The following is a 10,252-nucleotide window of genomic DNA, read 5'->3' as shown; positions in this document are numbered from 1 at the left end:
TGTAGCAGTACCCGTACGTATTTTGACACAGCTTTCAACGTGTAGTTAATGAATAAAAAAAAAGGGGGGGGGTGGGAGGGAGAAATATTAAGACACATTTCAACTCCCAATTAGGTGTCTTTAAAACCCTTACACAGGTTTGAAATACGTTATCACAATAGCTGTGAAACGTTTGCGCCGAGTTGCGTATGCGTGTACGATAATTAGCCTATTTTTTTTTTTTTTTGTTGAAATTGATTTAAATATGATTGCGTTATTGTACGAGTGTGAGGTAGTGAATGACTGTACGAATAATCCAAGAAACAACCAGCGAGGCGGTACAGATTAATGCATTTGTATTTATATCGGCGCCCGTTCGTACATTATAACACGTGTCTTTGTTACGCAAGTGATCTCCGCCGTTATAGGTCGTCCATCAACGTTTCTACATCGGCTGCAGGAGCAGCCTCGATGTGCGGGTTGCTTACAACGAACCCGCCTGATTTCGTCCATAAGTTATACATACATTATGCCACACATCACATGTGTGTCTATTATATTCACACACGACTACTCCTTCCACCGCGTTTCATAATTATTGTTTAGCTCAATGCCCTGCTGCATTCGTATCCAGCGCGTATTGTAATTACAACCAAAGTGCGAACCGTACATGGTATACAATATAATTTCCCGCCGTGAACGGCAAAAGGAATATCCGGAGGCGCGAAATTCGAACGATCCACACCGATCCAGATGCCGCATAAATCGGTGTGCTTTTTTTCATCGAAAACGATTACTATCGATCGATAGAGATGCTCGGTAAATTATTCTTACGAAATTTACAAAACGCGTTTCTTTCTTTTTTCTTTTCTTTTTTAATAAGTGTAAGGAGTAAAACGGAAGATTGAGTGTGCAGGAAAGCGAATTTCTCAATTTGTGCACACGTACGTAATAAGCCAAGGGGCAATTCGTTTATCGCACGGCAAATATACCGCAACGTAGAGTCAAGGAGAAATCTAATTGCCATATTTCAAACGGTCAACCAGCACGTTCTGAGTCAAAATGTGATCCTGATTCGATTCGAACGTGTGTAGATCCGCATTTTAGCAACGGTTACATTGCAGCGCTTTCTGCGCGGTACGTAGATACATGCACACGATACTTGTGCAAGGCGTTAAATTATACGCGTGTCATATTTATATACTAAAGCGAATTGATGGATGTCCGTATCGTTACATCGTATATACACGTAATATCCCTACATACGTATTGCACGTTTAATGTATGGATCCGGAGCAGAGGCGCGTGACCGAGTCTCGATGCCGTAAACTCTACGCAATATGTTACTTTACCAAAATGAATTTGGCAAGGTATACATACCTACGGTGATATGAGACTAAGTAATTACGTCATTCCCGTCCCCATGATTTTTTTTACCCACCTTTATTATCACATCCCCAGGTGGACCTGGGGGTTTAATTTATAACGTAACATTTTTCCATCGACCTCAAAGCTTTTGCCTTAATTGAAACATCGGTATACTATACACGAAATTTATATAATTACGTTCCTTTCAAAATACTGGCGGTAACTTTACAATCCGCGAGATTTGCTTTACACTTTCGAATAAATTTAACTCTCTTTTCTTTTTTTTTTTTCTTCTCTTTTCTCTTCATCTTTTTATAATTCGTATCTTTACCTCAAGAGGAGAGTAGAGGAGAGGGGAGGAAAGACCTTTGCGCATAATGAGCAAGAAAAATAATATGTGTGCCAGATTCTTATCGAACTAATAACTAATGTCAGGGTTTGGCCCGTACGCGTTGTAGTGTAACACGATTTTTGTTTTTCAAGTCGAGAGAGATGGATAAAGGTGAGTGAAAAAGAAATTGAAAATAAAAAAAAAAAAACAGAATACACGCATAGACACCCACACACACACGCGCGCGCGATGCGAAGTATTTCAATAAAAGTTACAAGTTAAACATTTCAAGAAATTATCGATCGATATTAGGCAACGAACGCTCCGAGGCAGAGTTTCGCCACTCCTGCGAAATAATCAACCGTTACTTATTTATACCAACTACTAGAGGTATCGATGCCAATTTGTGTGCCTCAGTTTTTCAATTTAAACCTTTTAGACGGTATTTACGAGCCACTGGATTGCCTCGATTACCTCGCACCAGATATATACGAGTATGTTATACATATATACACACGCTGTATGTACTAGAGGCATACCAGATCCTTCGGATATATGTATGGCCGACTGGAATTAGGACACGCGTGTTGCGGACACACGGGATCCGGGTTCGAGGGATGCGGATGAATAGTCAAGCCCAAGTGATCCAGTAAGATAAAAATCGGTTTTTCATCGGCCGTCCCGTTCCTCGTTACATCGATCAAAAAACGTGTGCAAAAGATCGCCGCGATTTCTCACTTTCCAAACTTTTAACGCGGCGAGATCGAAAACAGTTGGTTTAAATTTTTCACTCCCTCCCAAATGGTTCAAGGATACGAAAGCGGTGCAGATACCAACAACGGTTTGTCAAAATTGAAATGTCAATCTCACGGTCACGTTGATTTACAGCTGCGTGCCCCCCCCCCCCCCCCCCCCTCTCTTGACGGACTTATAATTCGTACCGAAAATATTTTTCTGCATTATTATAGCTGTCGATACGCTTTACAGTCGTAGTATCGAGCAAGCGTAATTATACTGCAATTAGTTACACTTCGAATTAGATCTGACGCGTGGGTAATTGCAGGTGGGAAACAAGTAAAACGAAGAAATAAATTAACATATCAGTGTATGAATAGATGAATAAATAAATAAATATATATAAATATTGGAGTATTTGAAGAAAGGAAAAAAATTTCTTACAAACAGGTTGAAAAGTTCCATTTAGGTATAAAAATACGGCCGTTAAGATCTAACAAAAATTTATTAAAATTTATTAATATTAATATCAAGAGGTTGCGCATCGCACTTTTTTATTTTCCATAAGAATAACGTGGGAAAAATGGTTTTTGCTCATTCTGATTTTAAAAACTAGTCCACGATCCGTCGTGCAGGACACTCTTCATAAAAGGTCTCTTATTATTTCCTGATAAATTCATTCGTTCGAAAGTTATTCGAGGTCAAAGTTAAATTTGTTTAATTGAATAACTTTTGAACGAGTCAATTTATCAGAAAATAACAAGACGCCTTTTTTGTACAGCCTTCAAATTCCCGACAAAAATACGTTCCTGTATTATCGGTACACAAACGCGTTGACGAGTTATAGAATTTCAAAGTTTAAAAAAAAAAATTTTCCGATGATATTTAAATAGGAAATATAAAATTGCTACGATCCACCTCTAAATATTATATCAATATGAAGAGCTGAAACTCGGACAGCATTTTTTTTTCATCATTTGGAGCAATATTTTCGACTTAAATTTTGAATAAAAATAAAAATAAAAAAAAAAAGAAAAAAACTGACGAAGTTTTTTTTTTATACAGTGTAACATATATACGTATATTTCGGAGATCTCGACCAGGGCGATGCCGGAAATTTGCGAATGATTTTTATATTACAAAACAGGTTCGACCGGAGTGAGCAACGGTCGAACAACGAGCATGCAATGTAACTCTGCGGCAGCGCTGCGGACGCGAAGGAATCGCCGAATCCGGTCCGGACTGCAACCGCGTCTGTGGGTGCATACGGTGCATGTGCAAAAGCTCGTTGGCGAATACTTGAACGTGCAAACCCGGGCGTAATGCCGATCAGAGCGGCGACTCGCGGTTGCGCAACAACCGCCTCCACCCTCCGACGTAATTTCGCTGCATTCCCTCGGCCTGCTGCGTGCCGCACAAAAACGGGAACAACAAAACGTTTTTTGTCTCGACGTCTCGCGAAACACGACGCCGCTGCATGAGAAAGGAGCAATTAATAAAAAGAACGAGGCGGATATGATAAAAAAAAAAGGGGGAGGGGGGGGGGAATAAAAAACGAGAAGGAGGACGCCAAAGGACAAAGGAGGGCGAAAGTTGTTGCGATTAATTGAATTTTCATTTGCATAAACCACGAAACGAAGCAGTTTTTTTTTTATTTCACAAAAGAGAATATATAGAATCGAATGGTTTACGTAGAAAATTTTTACTTTCTTCATTTTATACTGTTATAAATTTCCTCGGTCGCGCTAAATGTATCGGGCTGTTGGTTAAGCGAAAATTTGCAAAACTTGAGACGAGTTTCTAACATTTAATCTTTAATGTTTCCAACACGGAATACTTTTTTTCCAACAATTCCAGAGCGAGCAATGACGAACGAAGATTTCCGATCATCGGCATTTCGCAACTGGCATCGCGATACTTTCGTCGAGTTAATCAGAGTATAATAGTAAGCAAGGGTAGATATTCATGAATTGAGATCTCGCGTTGCGTGACTACGGTTGTATTTTTAAAACGTTATTACAGCCTGCGTTCTTTATACGCACATGCGAATTACGAAACTACGAATCGTTCCTCGCTGTGTTGCGTGGATAATCGTTAAAGGCTATAATATAATATGCGTAGAGCACCTGCTGCGACAGCGAGATTTTTGTCGCCGCCTTCAAATACCGCTTTTATGTAAGCCAGTTAGAAATTCCCTTGAATTATTTTCAACGCGGTTGGCGAAAGCTAGGTTCGAAAATAGAATTACGTTGCACACAATCAGAGTTCGAAGAGGAAGAAGAAGTCGCGTTAATGTCAAACTTGACAATTGAACCGTCTTCCTCGTCGCCTTTTACACGCGAGATAAACATCCTCCTGCACAATGGACCGAAATTAATACGTTCAGCCATCAAAAGAGTTGCGGGCATATTTTATAAGCGCGCCATGACGATGATTCTGCGATTGTAAGTACTGTATAAGGTTGTTTGAATTTATACACTTCGTTCATTCGAGATCATCGTGCTTACGTTGTGTCAGGCAAAGGTGAAATCATCGTCTCTACAAATGTACAAATTTAATATCGCATGTTTCATTCCAGGTGTTGAATAAAGCCGCTGGTTCGTGCTAAAAAGTCTGAATACTGCAAATTATTACGAATAATGAATGGTTTGATTATAGTGTTTAATTATTGCCTTATATATTTATTTATCTATTTTTACGTTTTGTACGCACAGAGCAAGATGTATAGCTGTTTTATTTTATTCCGCGATAAGCTTAGAAGAAATAAATAAAAAAAAAAAAAAAACAGCAGCTTGGGTTATAAGATAACACTCGAGAGTTCAGCGAGCTTGTTTTTTTTAACAAATTGTTAGCCGTTAGTATTTCGATATGAATTGAACCTAAGACCGTGTGACTCAGCGTTTCAGCGAGAAATCGGCGAGCGAAGTAACCGAATATCTCAAGATACTGGAGCGCATCGGTAACTCGGCGCTCTTACTTCCTATAGTGACGACGGTTGTGTCGGAATAAGCGTGACGCGAAAGTAGACGTTCCGTTACATGTTTCTGTACATACGTGTACATTACACAAAGAATGGATATTCCGTGATAAGATTTGTATTTTATATATATATATATGAGGGTGTTTCAGAAAAAAATTATTCACGATTATTCACCATGGTGCATCCCCTAAAAAGTTTGTTAAGGTTAAGAGAAAGATTCTGTGGAAAGATGAACGTTCGTTTGATTTCTCACTTTTTTAACAAGTTTTTCGAATTTGTGAAAAAACACGTTGTAGCACTTGAATTATTATTTCTTTCCCGAGATTTATATTCAGCCAAAATATTACGATCCACAACACAACGATATATCATCCGGGAATCTTATTCTCATAAATTAAAACTTCACATTAAATTACAACTATTTTATGAGATTGAATTATTTATGAAATAGTCGTCAGATACACTTATCAAACATCAACCGGACACTTAATATTACAGCTGTAGGTCTTATTAGTTACGTAAATTGATATTATGATTAATGTAAGTGATAAAAAAAAAAAAAAAAAAATTTATTCACGATACTACATGGATTTAACATTACGTATAAAAGTGAAAAATCAACTCAGCGCGATATTCCACAAAACGTAGAAAGCTCATCTTCTGACAGTACCAATCTTTTAACCTTAGTAAACTTTTTGGTGGGTGCCATAGTGAAAAATAGCAAATTATTTTCTCCCGAAACACCCTAGATACACACCAATTGGGAATATGTTAAAATCAAACAAAAAAAAAAAAGAAAAGGTCAAGCTTCGGTTGAAAAAAAAAAGACAAAACGTAGAGGCAGACAAATTTTGGCGTGCAAAAAGAACGAGCAGCTGTCACATCGATATTCCGTAATTACGCAATTCATTACTACAGAGACTAGTAATTTGACAATAGTTTCTGTTACATGCGACAAATCGATCATTTGCGCAGGTTAACATTAGGTACGTAAAGCCGGTCAACTTTCCTTTACAGTCAAACCGCGAAGCATCAAGTTCACGAGTCACGATGGCTGCTGCTATTATAGCTGGCGGCATTGCAATTTTAGCCTCCATCTATAGGTCAAAGTTGCACACGGGAATAATTTGAATGTACAAGGTAGGTATAAAGTAATCCGTTTACAACGACACACGGACGTAATAAGTTACGCTTACCGCACGCGTAGATCCCACGTCGAGATACGTGCACCACAATCCAGCGGCGAACTCTCGAGGTGGGCACAACGCAACGGAGAGAAAAGTATACCGTTTGTTATGCCCGTCGTGTATTACACGCGGTTCAGGATCCAATTTTCTCCCTACGTAGGTACGATCTGCATTCGTTTAACGGTAAGACGGCTGAGAAAAGCCGTTTAAGGATCCGTTTCCACGATACTAACTATTTAATTTATCGGACCGGAAGTGATAGAAAGGCGGAAGAATCGAGGCGTGAAAAAATTACAATCGCCACTTGGAACTCCCGGGGTACGGTTGCGCAATCCGTTTGACAGGCCGGCGTCTAACAGATTTATCCACGTAAGTCAGTCTCGCTGTGAAACATGATAGAAATTTCAAATCTTTTGCAAAGAAATAAAACAGGATTGCGGGAGTATTCGCCTTGTGTTAAACGTATGTACGCAGATACCTGCCTGCATACGCGAAGTGGGTATTTATTCCGTATACACGTGCAAGCGCCTTAACTCGTCGTTGAATGGGGATGAGGAAATATTACGGCCGAGTAACACTTTCTTACATCACGGATAGCCGATCTCTTTGCATCGTTTGCTCTGCAGCTAGTTTGTATTACAGAAAATGTTGAAAACGAACTCGACGGTCTCTACGGTCTGCAGCTTGCGATCAACGTTTCACCGTGAATTTAATCGACGCGCTAGCCGTGTACGTACGAGAAGAGAGATTTTCATTCCATTTTTCGCTGTTCGTATAATCGTTTCTCGCGTATTGGTTACTAAAAATAGGATATAAATCGGCTGATCGGCGGAATGATATTGCGAAGGCGGTATCCGTTACTTCCGTAATTATATTTGTTTTTCACTCTCATTTATTTACTTTCTTCTTCGATTCTCAACAGCTAAAACTACCCTTTCGCGTCTCGTCTTCGATCTTCCAAAATTTGCCAGAAAACTTTTATTTTTAAAAATGCGTTAACCAAAAACTTGAGAAAATCCATCAAACAAGATCGTCAAACCCATACCGAATTCGATAAAATTGAAGGACCGAAGTCAGCGAGCAGCGGTAAAATGCAAAAGGAGCATTTCGCGACGAGCAGTGAAGCCTGTTTCAATCTCGAAGCTGTTGTTATTACCTTCCTACCCTATTATAATCGAGATCGTCTCCGAGGTAATAGCTTCGCCGCGAGGCTGACTACCGTATCATTGTCCTTGCTTGGCGTCCGCCGGCGCGAACGGTGATTAATGAAATTATTGTACACCTATAGCGAACAAAAAGACAAAGAAAAAAAAAAAAAAAATGAATAAATGAAAGAAAGAAAAAATGTAACGGCGAACGACTTTATCAAAAGTTTGGAGGCAGGGCTGACTGCGTTTTGACGTCTGACATTGACCAGTCTCATGAGAGCTGCTGTTGCTACTACTTCGGTGAAAGGTGCGGCGCCCGCAAGTTTAATAACTTTAATTCAATCCCAACTATTTTTATATACCTCTTGAACCTTTCCTCGACGTTATTTCAGAACCGCTTTAGTTCCTTTACCTTTTGTTGGTTATTTTTTTTTTTTTTTTTTTTTTATTATTATTTTTTGTTCATTTAATTTGCGTCATGAGTTTCTTCCCGCTTCTTGAACTAGACCCGGGTTTTCCATCCGCTTCGCGCGTTATCCTTGACAGAGCGTCGCAGCTCTGCTCTCCGCGATACTCAACGCATAATAAGTTTCCGTACGAAATATAAACGAAATTAGATACTTCAATGTCGAACAACTTTCAGTCATGCATGCCTGTCGAATATTAGGAAATCAAATTCCGGCCGGTAAATCGTAGCTTATAATTAACATCGTACACGCGATTTCTCTTCGCGATAGATTTGAGGAAACTTTTTTTGCTCCCCTCATTTTTTACCCAACTTCCTTAACGCCTAACGCGAGAATAGGAACGGCAGCATTCGTAATGCACACAGTAGCAAAATTGAGGCGGAACGTTTAGGCAGAGAAATACAGATTCGCGGAGACGCGTAAGATCGGTAGAGACGCGAGGCGTCAAACAGCCTCAAGTTGCAGCCTCACTTACGTGAGCGAAAGGCATCGCGCTGTAACCGCGACAGAAACATCTCCTAGGTACACTTATCTAGGTCAGCCCGACTCACGTACTGCCTACAACATTTTTTCTCTCTTTTCTTTTCTCTCTCTCTCTCTCTGGTTTTTTACAATCAGATTGAACACAACGCCAGTGTTGCGGTAGGTGCTCCAGAATCACCGTCATCGTTAATCCTCCCGAGTGCAGGGAAAATCGATCACAAGTTGTCGACGTTCTTCTCATTCCTTTTGCTAAAATCTGCACAGATGGTAGAGTTTTTCCTCTGCATAACCGATGACTGCATAAATACCTACGTACGTAATTCCCGTCCGACGTTCGGTTCGACCGGTTTTAACAACGCTCTTCGGATTACCGATTGTAAACGCTTTGCCTGCAGAGATACCAGGAACCGATACCTTCGGTTATACGTATCTCATGCCGTAATCCGGATTGAACAATGAAATCACGAAGTGCCGGATCAATATGAGCTGCACACGCTCTCGAAATCTGTATTCTAATATCCACCACCGTCCGGATTTTGATATGCGCTTTAGACGCGGAAGTGGTACTCGTTTTTTGGAGATTGGTCTTCGTCGATATGGATCCGAATATCGTACGAACCAACTGCTAAGCTGCGGCGTACGAGAGGGATAAATCAATGTTATTATCCTACTGAACGACGACGAGACACAATCGAGCTGCCTCATCTATTTTCAATTACCTTGCATGCTCGCTCGAGTTTTACTCTGTATATTTCAATCGCACCTTCGCGCATCTCGTCCGGCCTTTATCCTCCGTGTGTTCGTACAATATTTTTTCCCCCAAGGACCAATCATCCCTCTCACTCGATCTTTTCTCGATCCGGAGGACGCCTTCGGTCGAAAAGTCCTCACGGCGAGCAACGAACGACCCTGATACTATGAGACAACGTAGAGTGCATGTACGCGAGTTGGATACTGCATCCTGAATCGTAAATATCAACTTTCGCTCGTTCACACGATTCCCCGGACATTCTCGCGTGCTGCAGGTTTACCCTGATCTACGTGATCGACTGCGAATTGCTCTCGATTGCATTCAATTTGTACTCGAGCAAGATCGAGATTTTCCACTTTGCTACAAGTCGAATAATAGACGTGAACCGCATTCTCTATGCGAATTTAGAAATTGTCACGGGATCGTTAAGAATGCGTATCACAAACGGGGGGTACACTAGAAATTTTCATAATCCGATCGAGCTTCGTATTTAGCGTACATCCACTGCCGAAAGAAATGTCGAAACGTATTTATCCACCTACTGCATTATACTTGGTACGTCAAAAGCGAGTCCAGCTATTGTGATACGATCAAGGATCAAGCACGAATAAATATTAACCGGAGAGACGGTTTTCCCACGTTCACAATTCCGCTTCAATGGACCGCGTAAAAGAATCCTTGTACATACGGAGTCTATTAATGAAGTATTTTTAAATGTATGCCGCATTTCGTAACCCAACTTGTACTACATAACGTGCACTTGACTCTCGGTAGATTATGAAACCCGATATTTTGGTACATCGCATTAAACGTTTATTACCGC

Source organism: Neodiprion fabricii, chromosome 1 (genome assembly GCF_021155785.1).
Source record: "Neodiprion fabricii isolate iyNeoFabr1 chromosome 1, iyNeoFabr1.1, whole genome shotgun sequence".
In the NCBI taxonomy this organism is placed as follows: Eukaryota; Metazoa; Arthropoda; class Insecta; order Hymenoptera; family Diprionidae; genus Neodiprion; species Neodiprion fabricii.
Note: the sequence above shows the minus strand (reverse complement) of the source record.